The following is a 14,038-nucleotide window of genomic DNA, read 5'->3' on the forward strand; positions in this document are numbered from 1 at the left end:
GAAAAGAACCTTAGGGAGGCTCTCCTTTTACTTGAAGACACAGGACCAAGGAATGTCTTCTTTTGGTCCAAGTCACAAGGATGGTACATGACTAAGCCAGGATCATAACTTGGGTCTCCAGGCAAATACTGCTTTTCTTAAAAAAAAAAAAAGTGACACCACCAGCAATAATGTTCTGGGCATGACTTCATTATCTTCACTCCATTTCACTTCCTGTTAACTGCCCAACTGCTTCTCAAAATAAAGGTCTGGGTATTTGGTCATTGTTCTTTGGTTACATTGCAGGGTTCCAGTTGCTAATATCTAGGATGATTGTGCCTGTATTCCATGTGTGAGGTTAAAAATTTTCTGGTTGTGTACTACTACATTTCATTGATTCCATGATGCATATTTTTTCACATTTTAACATCTCTGAAATCAGAATAAGGCTGATGATTGCTGTTGGTCAGGGCTGTCATGACAGTTATTACCTGTGCCTGTGCCTGTGTGAACTTGCCTGAAACCTTCCATTGACACCTGCTGGCAAGAACAAGAAAGCTACGGCATCAAAACTTGCCAACGGAACGTCAGAAGTTTGGAAAAAATGACAGAGACAATAATGGACACTTCTTTTGGAAAAGGTCTTATTACTCTTTCTTTTTGGTACAGAGGAGAGTATTACATAGAGAAATGCTGACATCAGCAGCTTTGACTTGGAAAGTGATCCAAAAGAGCAAAACTCTGAGCATGAAGCTACTTCCTTTTTTATAAATGCAGAATGAGGCCAGGCGCGGTGGCTCAGGCCTGTAATCCCAGCACTTTGGGAGGCCAAGGTGGGCGCATCACCTGAGGCCAGGAGTTCGAGACCAGCCTGGCCAACATGATGAAACCCCATCTCTACTTAAAAAAAAAAAAAAAAAAAAAAAAATTAGCCAGACGTGGTGGCACATGCCTGTAATCCCAGCTGAGGCAAGATAATTGCTTGAACCAGGAGGCAGAGGTTGCAGTGAGCCGAGAACGTGCCACTGCACTCCAGCCTGGATGAGGGGAGTGAGACTCTGTCTCAAAAAAAAAAAAGCTGAAGAATGATAGATGTTCAAAAATCTCTTAAAATAAGCCCAAAGCAGGCCCGGCGCGGTGGCTCATGCCTGTAATCCCAAGTGGGCGGATCATGAGGTCAGGAGATCGAGACCATCCTGGCTAACATAGTGAAACCCCATCTCTACTAAAAATACAAAAAAATTAGCTGGGCGTGCTGGCGGGCGCCTGTAGTCCCAGCTACTTGGGAGACTGAGGCAGGAGAACGGCATGAACCCGGGAGGCGGAGTTTGCAGTGAGCCGAGATCTCGCCACTGCACTCCAGCCTAGGCTCAGTAGCCTAGGCTACTGAGCAAGACTCTGTCTCAGAAAAAAAAAAAAAAAAAAAAAAAAAGCCCAAAGCAGTGCTTTCAGTAAACTTAAAATAAAAATTCTAAGTGCTAAGAAGTGTAATGGTACATAACGTGAATTTTATAATCATTGGCAGATTAGATGAACTGTTAACTATATTAATATTAAACTATGAAATGAATCGAGGAAAGTCCCTTTTTCTTTTCTAGGCTTTGACCATTTAAAATAACATTATAATTCAGTAAAAGTTGCAGTGGTTCGGCCGCGGCTACCTCTCTCCGGCGGCGCGTCCCCCGTGCTTGGTACGGCTTAGCCAGTCTTCCCCGAAGCCGCGAGCCTCGCCCCTCAGTCGATGGAGCCCGCAGCCCCCCTTGTGGCCCGTAGCAGCTCCCTGCCCGCTAGGCCCGCGCCCGCCATGGTCAGTCCGCGCCGGGCCCCGTACCGCTCCGGCGCCGGGGGCCCCCTCGGGGGTCACGGCCGCCCCGCGCGCCCCTCATAGTGCGCGCTTTCGGCTCGCGCTCCTGGCCCGCCAGCCCCCAAGGCCCGCAGCCTCTGCAGATCCAGGCCTGCTCGGCTCCTCCCATGGAAGGTGCTCGGGTCTTCGGGGCGCTGGGTCCCATCGGTCCCTCCTCACCTGGGCTCACCCTCGGGGGCCTGGCCGTGAGCGAGCACCGGCTCAGCAACAAGCTGCTGGCCTGGAGCGGCGTCCTCGAGTGACAGGAGAAGCGCAGACCCTACTGTGACTCCACTGTAAAGTTGAGGCGGACCCTGCCTTGCCAAGCCTCCGTGAACCAAGGCGAGAACCTGGAGCCCAACCAGTGGCAGCAGAAGCTGATCATGCAGCTGATCCCGCAGCAGCTAATGAGCACGCTGGGACCCCTGTTCCGCAACTCCCAGCTGGCACAGTTCCACTTCACCAACAGAGACTGCGGCTTGCTCAGTGGGCTCTGCCGCATCATGGGCAACGGCTTCGCGGGCTGCATGCTGTTCCCCCACATCTCCCGCTGCGAGATGTGCGTGCTCATGCTCCTGTACTCTTCCAAGAGGAAGATCTTCATGGGCTTCATCCCCTACGACCAGAGCGGTTTCGTTAGCGCCATTCGGCAGGTCATCACTACCCGCAAGCAAGCAGTGGGACCTGGTGGTGTCAACTCAGGCCCAGTCCAGATCGTCAACAAGTTCCTGGCGTGGAGCGGCGTCATGGAGTGGCAGGAACCCAGGCCTGAGCCCAAAAGTCGGTCCAAGAGGTGGCTGCCGTCCCATGTCTACGTGAACCAGGGGGAGATCCTGAGGACCGAGCAGTGGCCGAGGAAGCTGTACATGCAGCTCATCCCGCAGCAGCTGCTGACCACCCTGTGCTGCTGTTGCGGAACTCGCGCCTGGTGCAGTTCCACTTCACCAAGGACCTGGAGACGCTGAAGAGCCTGTGCCAGATCATGGACAATGGCTTCGCCGGCTGAGTGCATTTTTCCTACAAAGCGTTGTGCGAGATCCGTGTGCTTATGCTCCTATACTCCTCTGAGAAGAAAATCTTCATCGGCCTCATCCTCCGTGACCAAGGCAACTTCCTCAACGGCATACGGCGAGTCATTGCCAACTAGCAGCAGGTCCTGCAGCGGAACCTGGAGCAGGAGCAGCAGCAGCAAGGAATGGAGGGTAGTGGCTACCCCGGGCTGGGCCCCTCCAGGAGTCACAGACGAGGCCCCCACAGAGACTGGTGACACGCTTCTGAGCAGGGGCCCCTGGGGACTTCGATTGCCCAGCAACATGGAGGATGGCGTCCTGAGGCCTCCAAGGACGGTCCTCACCCCTGTACGTTTCCCCAATAAAGCCTTTTAAAAACCAAAAAAAAAAAAAGAATTCAGTAAAAAGTCAACTAACACTCAGCTGTGAACCCATGTAATCGTGGGATCTTTCCCAATGCAAGACTTTTAAGGACAATTCCAAACTTTTCTGTGCTACTTGTTCTATTTATACTATCCTTATTTCAGAGTCAATTTTGGTAATTTGTATTTTTACTAGGAAATCAGCTATTTTCTTTAGGATTCCAGTTTGTTGCTATGGGTTTCTCTTATTATACTTTTAATTTCTCCTCATTTGTAGTTTTCTACAGAATTCTTAATTTTATTACTTTTGCTCAGTTTTTTTTCTTAATCAGACCAGATCTTTTTCACCTTTGGCAAAGGATTTTGTATTTATTTGTACATTCTACTGTTTTCTATTAAATTAATTTTAGCTTTTGTCTTTATAAATCCTCTAATTTTTTTTTTTTTTTTTTTGAGACAGAGTCTCACTGTCGCCCAGGCTGGAGTGCAGTTGCGCGATCTCAGCTCACTGCAACCTGCACTTCCGGGATCAAGCGATTCTTCGGCCTCAGCCTCCCGAGTAGCTGGGACTACAGGCGCCTGCCACCACGCCCGGCTAATTTTTGTATTTTTTTTAGTAGAGACGGGGTTTCACCATGTTGGCCAGGGTGGCCTCAAACTCTTGACCTCGTGATCTGCCCACCTCGGCCTCCCGAAGTGCTGGGATTACAGGCATGAGCCACTGTGCCCGGCTCTCTTTCTAATTTTTAAAAATTGACTTTGTTGCTCTTTTTTTCTAATTTCTTGAAATGAAATCTAATATTATTTTAATATTATTTTAAGAAAACTTTAAGGTACACGTTTTCTTCTGAGTAATTTCCACTGTGTCGTTTGGATCTTGGTAAAAAGTGTTCTCTTTTTCATTGCTTTATAGATATTTTATAATTTAAAAATTTTTTTTCTGTGTATGGTTTCTTGCTATCTTTACATTATTTGTTTTCAATCTGTTGGCTGAAATCAAGGAATGTGGTTTTTAGAGTCTGTTAAGGTTTTCTTCTTGGTCAAATATGACTGACTTTTGTAAATATTCTATCGATACGAAAACATGTTTTCTTGTTGTTCAAGGGATGTTAGATCTTACACATAGATACCACATCGTTTATTAATTATATTATTTAATTCCTATGCCATCCCACATTTGCTATATACCAAATTTATCCAATTCTGAAAAAAAATTAAAGTTTTCCAATATAATTTTATTTAATCAAATTCTTCTTTTATTTCTTACAGGTTTTGCTTCATATATTTAGCTATTACGTTGTTTCATATCTGCACTTATACATTCTCCGTCTGTAATTATCTAGATATATTTTGTCTATATATGTCTTTATATTGATTTATTTGTTCGACATTTTGTTGCTCACTACAGAAGCAGTGTTGTTTGTCTGGGATAATACCCCAGGTTCATTGCCTCACACCAAGGAAATCAAGAAAATGGACTAACAAGGAGTGAGTTTAAGAGTGAAAGTTTAATACGCAAAAGAGAAAAGCTCCCTTGTGCAGAGGGAGGGGGTTCCAAACGGATCTCCCGGAACATGGCAAGATGCAGCTGGTTTTACAGATGGGCTTGAGGAGGTGGTGTCTGATTTACGTAGGGTGCAGAGAATTGGTTGGACCAGGTGTGCCATTTGTATAGCATCCGAAGAGGCTGGCCACTGCACCCTAATATTTTATTATGCAAATGAGTTTTCTACCTGGCTGTCATCATGTTCCCTGTTTCTTTACTGCACACATGGTGACAAAGAAAATGGAAGATGGAGCTTCCATGCTGAACATGCCTGGCCCCCAAGTAGCCTTTTCCTATTCGCACAGCTGCCAGCATTCACCTGCGCAAGCTTCCAGCTTGCTTATCTATGTCTGCAGCTTGATTTTACTGGCTGCTGTTTGTTAGAAAAGAAATGGTTTTGGGGCTGTTTTTTGTTAAAAGTGAAACCTCACCGAGGACTCTATTACCCTCACCAACTGCCTAAATAATTTGTTTTCAGCTCCTGTATCACTACCATTTCTTCCCTTCTTTATCATCTTGTAGTTTCTCTTATGGTTAATCTATCATCTGGCTAGAGTCACTTCTTAAGTATTTTCTTAAGGTGGGAAAATGTAGGCATTAGTCTTTGACTTCTTACATACCTACAAATAATTTCTTCCTATCACTCTGACAACTAAATGATTCTTTGGCTGGTCAAGAAATTCTTGAGTCGGAGTCCTTGCATTTCAGAAGTCTGCAGATACTCCACTAACTTCTAGGTGCTGCCGATGCACAAGAGGTCTGATTCTGTTTGCATTATAATTAATAAGGCAATTTATTTTCTCTGAGTGGAAAAGTTTGTAACGATTTCTTTTTTTCCTTAGAGTTCCAGAATCTTTCCAGAATATTGCTAAGGGTGTGTGTGTGTGTGTGAATTTATCAATCAAGCCTGGAACTTGGTGAATCCATTTAATCTGTAGATTCAGGTATTTCTTGGTCCAAAAATTTTTCTCCTTTCTTATGTTGCTTTTCCTTCTATGTGCCTTTTTCCCCATCTGGATCTCCCAATATAATATGCTAAACTTCTTGGATCTATCCTCAAAATGTCACATATCCTTTCTCTCATGATTTTAATTGCTTTTGTGAATGCAGAAAATCTGAGACAGGTCTCAATTAATTTAGAAAGTTTATTTTGCCAAGATTGAGGATGCGCCATGACACAGCTTCAGGAAGTCCTGGCGACATGTGCCCACGGTGGTCAGGGCAAAGCTTGGTTTTATACATTTGGGGAGACATGAGACATTAATCAGTGTATGTAAGAAGTACTTTGGTTCAGTCTGGAAAGGCAGGACAACTTGAACTAAAGGCAGGAAGCAGGGAGGGAGCTTCCAGGTCACAGATAGGTGATACACAAATGGTTACATTTTTTTGAGTTTCTGATTAGCCTTTCCAAAGGAGGTAAGTCAGATATGCATCTATCTCGGTGAGCAGAGGAGTGACTTTGAATAAAATGGGAGGCAGGTTTGCCCTAAGCAGTTTCCAGCTTGAGTTTTCCTTAGTGATTTTGGGGGCCTAACATATTTTCCTTTTATACTTTATATCTTTCCTCCTTGTTCTAAGCTATTTTCCCCATTTGATTGTCTAGCCCACTAATTTGGGTCTCAACAGTGATCATCTCCTTTCATTCATGTAAGGAATTTGAAGTTGGAAAATCTTTTATTTCTTTTTTTTCCTTTAGATATTAATATATTGTTTTTTCCTTTGTTGACTCAGTGGAGCTCATGATTGGTTGTGGAGTATCCTGAGAAGCAGGAGTCATAGTAAGGGAGAAGACCACCCCTCATATTGTCTTATGCCCAATTTCTGCCTCCAAAGAAAAAAGAATTAAAAACTGAATGGCAGAAATGAAATCCACAGGCCGGCAGCCCAGCAACGCGCCTTGGGCCTAGTAGTTAAAAATCAACTCCTGACTTAACTGCTTGTGTTATCTATAGATTCCAGACATTGTATGGAAAAGCATCGTGAAAATCCCTGTCCTGTTCTGTTCCTTTCTGATTACCGGTGCATGCAGCCCCCAGTCATGTACCCCCTGCTTGCTCAATCGATCATGACCCTCTCACTCGACCCCCTTAGAGTTGTGAGCCCTTAAAAGGGACAGGAATTGGGAGCTCGGTTTTTTGAGACGTAAGTCTGCTGATGCTCCTGGCCAAATAAAGCCCTTTCCTTCCTCAACTCGGTGTCTGAGGGATTTTGTCTGTGGCTTGTCCTGCTACATTTCTTGGTTCCCTGACCTGGAAGCAAGGTGATAAGTGGATGGTCGAGGCAGCCCCTTAGGCGGCTTAGGCCTGCCCAGTGGGGCATCCCTGTGGGGCACTCTGGCCAGCTTTAGCGATGCGAATCCTGAGAGCGCTTCCCGGTAGGCAACTGCCCCAGTGGAACGCCTCCAGAGCAGTGCACAGTAGGCCCCTGCGGAGGATTAATGCAGCGGCTGAACACCGGGAAGGAATTGGCGCTTGGAGTCTGGACATCTGGAACACGGTAAGACCGGTCTTGGAACTTGCCCACTCCATCTGAGTGGAAGTGTGGCCTGATCACCCATGGCGTGCCTTTATTGGCATCTTGGTTTTGGTTTTGATTTTGACTACATTTGCACTGTTTTGGTTTAGATTTCAGTGTTGACTTTTGGTTTTGAACTGTTTTGGCTTTGATTTTGGTTCTGACTTGGCTCAAATTGCTTGATGAATAAGTAACTCCTTATCCATACTTTGGTTTTAGTGTGAATTGCTTGGTGAGTGAGTGACTTTTTGCCCCTTTTTCCCTTCCCTCTTTGTGATAAGTGTTGTTTTGTCTCCTGAGGAAAATGAGTAAAACACAAAGTAAGCCTACCTTGTTAGGAACTATGTTAAAGAATTTCAAGAAAGGATTCAATGGGGTTAATTTTGCCACATATCACCTTGTGAGGTTTATTACAGGAGGGTGTAGGTAGTTTGTTTATGCTTCCCACGACCTCCTGCTGTGTGGTCCAGATGGTTTGTAATTGCGGTTTGCTTATTGCAGCAAGGTCTGATAAGTGAAGTCTGCTGGCTTCACCGTGGCGCCTAGACAAGGGCTTAGAAATGTAAAGAGACTTGGGGGAAGGGTGGGCAGCACCAAGAAGCTTTCTTGGGGAAGTCTGTCCCTAACAACTCCTGTGTGCTTTGACATTTATAGTGGTGGGAAGAACTGTGGATTGGGACAAAGTGAGAGCAGCAAGATTTTAGCACCAGACCAAGGTACAAAAATAATGTAATGGGTAGTGCACACGTCTTAGTGTCACTGTGCTTCTCTGCTGACAAACAATTTAAAAGTTATCTGCACATCTAATATGGCTAGCAGAAATCACAAGAGCCTTAGAAAATACTTCCTTTGGCTAGACGTGGTGGCTCATGCCTGTAATCCCAGCACTTTGGGAGGCCGAGGCGGGTGGATCACCTGAGGTCAGGAGTTCAAGACCAGCTTGACCAACATGGAGAAAACTTGTCTCTACTAAAAATACAAAATTAGCCAGGCTTGGCAGCACATGCCTATAATCCCAGCTACTTGGGAGGCTGAGGCAGGAGAATCACTTGAACCCAGGAGGTGGAGGTTGCAGTGAGCCGAGATCGCACCATTGCACTCCAGCCTGGGCAACAAGAGCGAAACTCTTGTTTCAAACATCTCAAAAAAAAGAAAGCAAGAAAGAAAAGAAAGAAAATGCTTCCTTCGGTGACCATTGTTAAGCTTCAGAATTCCTAAAGAAGAAAAATCTTCTGGGAGTTATTTAAACATAGGATATGTTTTTACCCTGATGGATGAACTGTCCTTTTGCAAAAAGTGGTGTGATGATGACTTCTCAAGCTCTCGCTGCTAATCCTTTGATTCTATGTTTTCTTAGAACTAGAAAGAAATTCCTGGCTCTCTCTCTAAGATGGCCAACTACACGCAGCCAGGAGGAACATCTCCCCTCAAGGGACTAGGACATCCGGAAGACTGGCAGACCTTGTCTGACCAGCAGAGTGCTCCAGCAGAGTGGCCCCTATGGACACGCACCAGCCTGCCTGTGCCCTCCCTCCACTGCAGCCTCCCCCATGCCACTTTGACTGCATGCACTTGCCCACAGCCACCCCCTGCATCACTGTGCCAGTGTATGTGTATGAAGGCAGACTTTGCCTTACCTTCCCTGCCAGCATGTGTGGGTGTGTGCACCTTGCCATGTCACTGCTGCCAGTGTGACTGCACCCTGTTCCCCTCCCCCTGTCACAATGCCATTGTTGTCAGATGGTGGTGAGCATGGAGCTTGCCAGTCCCATCCCTGCAAGTGCCCTGCCTCTGTGCCAACACTGCCACTGGCACATAACTAGTCACGGAGAATAGTGAACCCACCCCTGCTCTGAGCAGCCACTGCTGCGGGTGTGAATGTGCACAGAGACCTCACACAGTCCTGCACCCTCCAGTGCCCCAACACTGTACTAATACCACCACCAGAGGAACATGCACACAGTCCCATGAAGGCTGCCACCCTAGTACCCACTAGTACCCTGCTGTAGCTGATGAGCATGCAGTATGCATCCCACCATGCTGCTGCTGCTGCTGCAGCTGGCACAGACAAATTAGGACAGATCGCACTGCCACCCTGCTATGATGTGCTTTGGATGGCATCACCCATTAGAGTATTGTGACCAGTAGTCTGGGAACACCTTGGCCCCTACAGCACAGCAGGTTCATAACCTCGAGGAGCCAGAGAACAAAGCTAGGGCTCAATACCTGTCTCCCAGAGTTAGAACATGCAGTCCAGGAGTCCTGAGCTGAAGCTTGGCCCCCTGAAATCTTCCAGAAATGAAGTCAGTCAACTGAACCCAACAATACTATAATCAGGTCCCCAAGGTCACCAAATAGGATAAAGACAAAAAAGACAGCAACTTCAAAGACTGAAAGAACAAAAGCCCACAAAGATAAGAAAAAACCAGCACCATAACTCTGACAACTCAAAAAGCCAGAGTGCCTTCATTCCTCCAAACAACTGTACTTGTTCTCCAGCAAGGGTTCTTACCTGGCTGAGATGGCTGAAATGGCAGAAATAGAATTCAGAATATCCATAGGAATGAAGATCATCGAGGTTCAGGAGAATGTTGAAACCCAATCTAAGGAAGGTAAGAATCACAATTAAATGATACAGAGCTGGCAGACAAAGTACCCAGTATAGAAAGAATATAACCAACCTGATAGAACTGAAAAACACTCTACAAGAACTTCATAATGCAATTGTAATTAACAGCACAATAAACCAAGCTAAGGAAAGAATCTCAGAGCTTTTATAAAGACTGTCATTCTGAAGACAGACAAGAATAAAGAAAAAATATTGAAAAGGAATAAACAAAACCTCCAAGAAATGAGGGATTATGTAAAGAGACCAAATCTATGACTCACTGATGTCCCTGAAAGAGACGGGGAGAATGGTACCAATTTGGAACATATATTTCAGGATATCATCCAAGAGAATTTCCCCAACCTAGCTAGAGAGGCCAACATTCAAATTCAGGAAATGCAAAGAAACTCAGTAAGATACTTCACAAGAAGATCATCCCCTAGACACGTAATCATCAGATTCTCCAAGGTCGAAATGAAAGAAAAAAATTTAAAGGCAGCTAGAGAGAAAGGCCAGGTCACCTACAAAGGGAAGCCCATCCAACTAACAGCAGACCTCTTGGCAGAGACCCTATAAGCCAGAAGAGATTGGGGGCCTATATTCGACATTCTTAGAGAAAATAAATTCCAACTAAGAATTTGTTGTCTGCCCAAACTAAACTTCATAAGCAAAGGAGAAATAAGAAATTGCAAATGCTGAGGGAATTTGTTACTACCAGACCTCCCACAAAAGAGCTCCTGAAAGCAGCACTAAATATGGAAAGACCATTACCAGCTACTATAAAAACACTCTTAAGTACACAGACCAGTGACACTATAAAGCAACCACACAAAGAAGTCAGCATAATAAACAGGTAATGACATGAAGACAGGATCAAATTCACACATATCAATACTAACTTTGAATGTAAATCGACTAAATGCTCCAAGTTAAAGAGACAGAGTGGCAAGCTGGATAAAGAAGCAAGACACAATAGTATGCTGTCTTCAAGAAACCCATTTTATATGCAATGACACCCATAGGCTCAAAATTAAGGGATGGAGAAAAATTTACCAAGCAAACAAAAACAAAAATAAAAAAAATAGGAATTGTAATCCTAACTTCATACGAAACAGACTTTAAACCAACAAAGATCAAAAAAGACAAAGAGGACATTCCATAATGGTAAAGGGTTCAATTCAACAAGAAGACCTAACTCTCCTGAATATATATGCACCCAACACAGGAGCACCCAGATTCATACAGCAAGTTCCTAGAGACCTTCAAAGAGACTTAGACCCCCACACAATAATAGTGGGAGACTTCAATGCCCCATTAACAGTATTAGACAGATCACTGAAGCAGAAAATGAACAAAGATAATTAGGACCTGAACTCAACACTGGACCAAATGGACCTCACGGACATCTACAGAACTGTCCATACAAAAACAACAGAAAATACATTCTTCTCATCAACACACATTCTACATCAACCACACACTTGGACATAAAACAATTCTCACCAAGTGCAAAAACCCCAAAATTACACCAACCACTCTCTCAGACCACAATGCAATAAAAATAGAACTCAAGACTAAGAAAATTGCTCAAAACCATACAATTACTTTGAAATCAAACAACATGCTCCTGAATGACTTTTGGGTAAACAATTAAATTAAGGCAGAAATCAAGAAGTTCTTTGAAACTAATGAGAACAAGAAAACAACATACCAGAATCTCTGGGACACAGCTAAGGCAGTGTTAAGAGGGAAATTTATAGCACTAAATGCCCACATCAAAAAGTTAGAAAGATGGCTGGGTGCAGTGGCTCATACTTGTAATCCCAGCATTTTGGGAGGCTAAGACAGCAGATCACTTGAGGTCATGAGTTTGAGACCAGCCTGGCCAACATGGTGAAACTGTCTCTACTAAAAATACAAAAATTAGCCAGGCGTGGTGGTGCATGCCTGTGATCCCAGTTACTCAGGAGGCTGAGGCAGGAGAATTGCTTGAACCCGGGAAACAGAGGTTCTAGTGAGCTGAGATCACACCACTGTATTCCAGCCTATCATAACTAAAGAACTAGAGAAGCAAGAGAAAACCAACCCCAAGCTTAGCAGAAGACAATAAATAAGTAAAATCACAGCTGAACTGAAGACAATTGAGACACAAAAAATTCAAAAGATCAGTGAATCTAGGAGCTGACTTTTTGAAAAAGTTAATAAGATAGATTGCTAGCTAGACTAATGAAGAAGATCCAATTAAACAAAATTAGAAAGGGGGATATTACTACTGACCCTACAGAAGTACAAATAACTATCAGAGACTACTATGAACACCTCTATTCCTCCAGACTAGAAGAAATGGACAAATTCCTAGATACATACAGCCTCGTAAGACTGAACTAGGAAGAAACTGAATCCCTGAACAGACTAATAACAAGCTCTGAAATTGAATCTGTAACAAATAACCAACCAATCAAAAAAGGCCCAGGACCAGATGGATTCACAGCCAATTTTTACCAAATATACAAAGAAGAGCCGATACCACTTCTACTGAAACTCTTCCCAAAAACTGAGGAGGAGAGACACCTCCTCAACTCATTCTATGAAGCCAGCATCATCTTCATACCAAAACATGGCAGAGACACACACAAAAAAGAAAACTTCAGGCCAATATCCTTGTTGAACATTGGTGGAAAAATCCGCAACAAAATACCAGCAAACCAAATCCAGCAGCAAAAGCTAATCCACCACTATCAAGTAGGCTCTATCCCTGGGATGCAAGGTTAGTTTAACATATACAAATCAATAAATGTGATTCATCACATAAACATAACTACAGACAAAAACCACATGATCATCTCAATAGATGCAGAAAAGGCTTTCCATAAAATTCAACATCCCTTCATGTTAAAAACTCTCAACAAACTAGGTATTGAAGGAACATACCTCAAAATAAGAGCCATTTATGACAAACCCACAGCCAACATCATACTGAAGGGCAAAAGCTGGAAGCATTCCCTTTGAAAAGTGGCACAAAAGAAGGATGCCCTCTCTCACCACTCCTATTAAACATAATATTGAAATTCCTGGCTAGAGCAATCAGGCAAAAGAAAGAAATAAAGGGCATCCAAATAGGAAGAGAGGAAGTCAAACTATCCCTAGTTGAAAGATGACATGACTCCATATCTAGAAAACTCCATAGTCTTGGCCCCAAAATTCCTTAAGCTGACAAACAACTTTGGCAAAGTTTCAGGATACAAAATCAATGTGCAAAAATCACCAGCATTCCAATATACTAATAACAGCCAAGCTGAGAACAAAATGAGGAACACAATCCAATTCACAATTGCCACAAAAAGAATAAAATACCTAGGAATACAGCTAACCAGGGAAATGAAAGTGAAAGATCTCTACAATGAGAACTACAAAACACTGCTCAAAGAAATCAGAGATGACACAAACAAATGAAAAAACATTCCATGCTCATGGACAGGAAGAATCAGTATCATTAAAATGGCTATACTGTCCAAAACAATTTACAGATTCAGCACTATTCCTATCAAACTACCAATGACATTCTTCACAGAATTAGAAAAAAATTATTTTAAAATTCATATAGAACCAGAAAAGAGCCTAAATAGCCAAGGGAATCCTAAACAAAAAGAACAAAGCAAGAGGCATCATGCTACCTGACTACACATGGTTTTGTACCAGCATAGTACTGGTTCAAACACAGACACATAGACCAATGGAACAGAATAGAGAGTCTAGAAATAGGGCCACACACCTACAACCATCTGATCTTCAACAAAGCTGACAAAAGCAAGCAATGGGGAAAGGACTCCCTATTCAATAAACAGTGAAGGAGTAACTGGCTAGCCATAGGCAGAAGACTGAAACTGAACCCCTTCCTTACACCATATACAAAAATCAACCCAAGATGGATTAAAGACTTAAATGTAAAGCCCAAAACTATAAAAACCCTGGAAGACAATATAAGCAATATTATTCTGGACCTAGGAATGGGCAGAGATTTTATGACGAAGATGCAAAAGCAAGAGCAGCAAAAGCAAAAATTGACAAATGGGATCTAACTAAACTTAAGAGCTTCTGCACAGTAAAAGAAACTATCAACAGAGTAAATAAACAACCTACAGAATGGGAGAAAATATCTGCAAACTATGCATCTGA

At 43.6% G+C, this 14,038-nt stretch overlaps 1 pseudogene; it reads left to right on the forward strand.

Annotated features, from left to right (window-relative positions):
- Positions 1–1,783: 1,783 nt before the first annotated feature.
- Positions 1,784–3,089, forward strand: LOC129032853 (prostate tumor-overexpressed gene 1 protein-like; annotated as a pseudogene).
- Positions 3,090–14,038: the final 10,949 nt, after the last annotated feature.

This window comes from Pongo pygmaeus, chromosome 2 (assembly GCF_028885625.2).
Source record: "Pongo pygmaeus isolate AG05252 chromosome 2, NHGRI_mPonPyg2-v2.0_pri, whole genome shotgun sequence".
In the NCBI taxonomy this organism is placed as follows: Eukaryota; Metazoa; Chordata; class Mammalia; order Primates; family Hominidae; genus Pongo; species Pongo pygmaeus.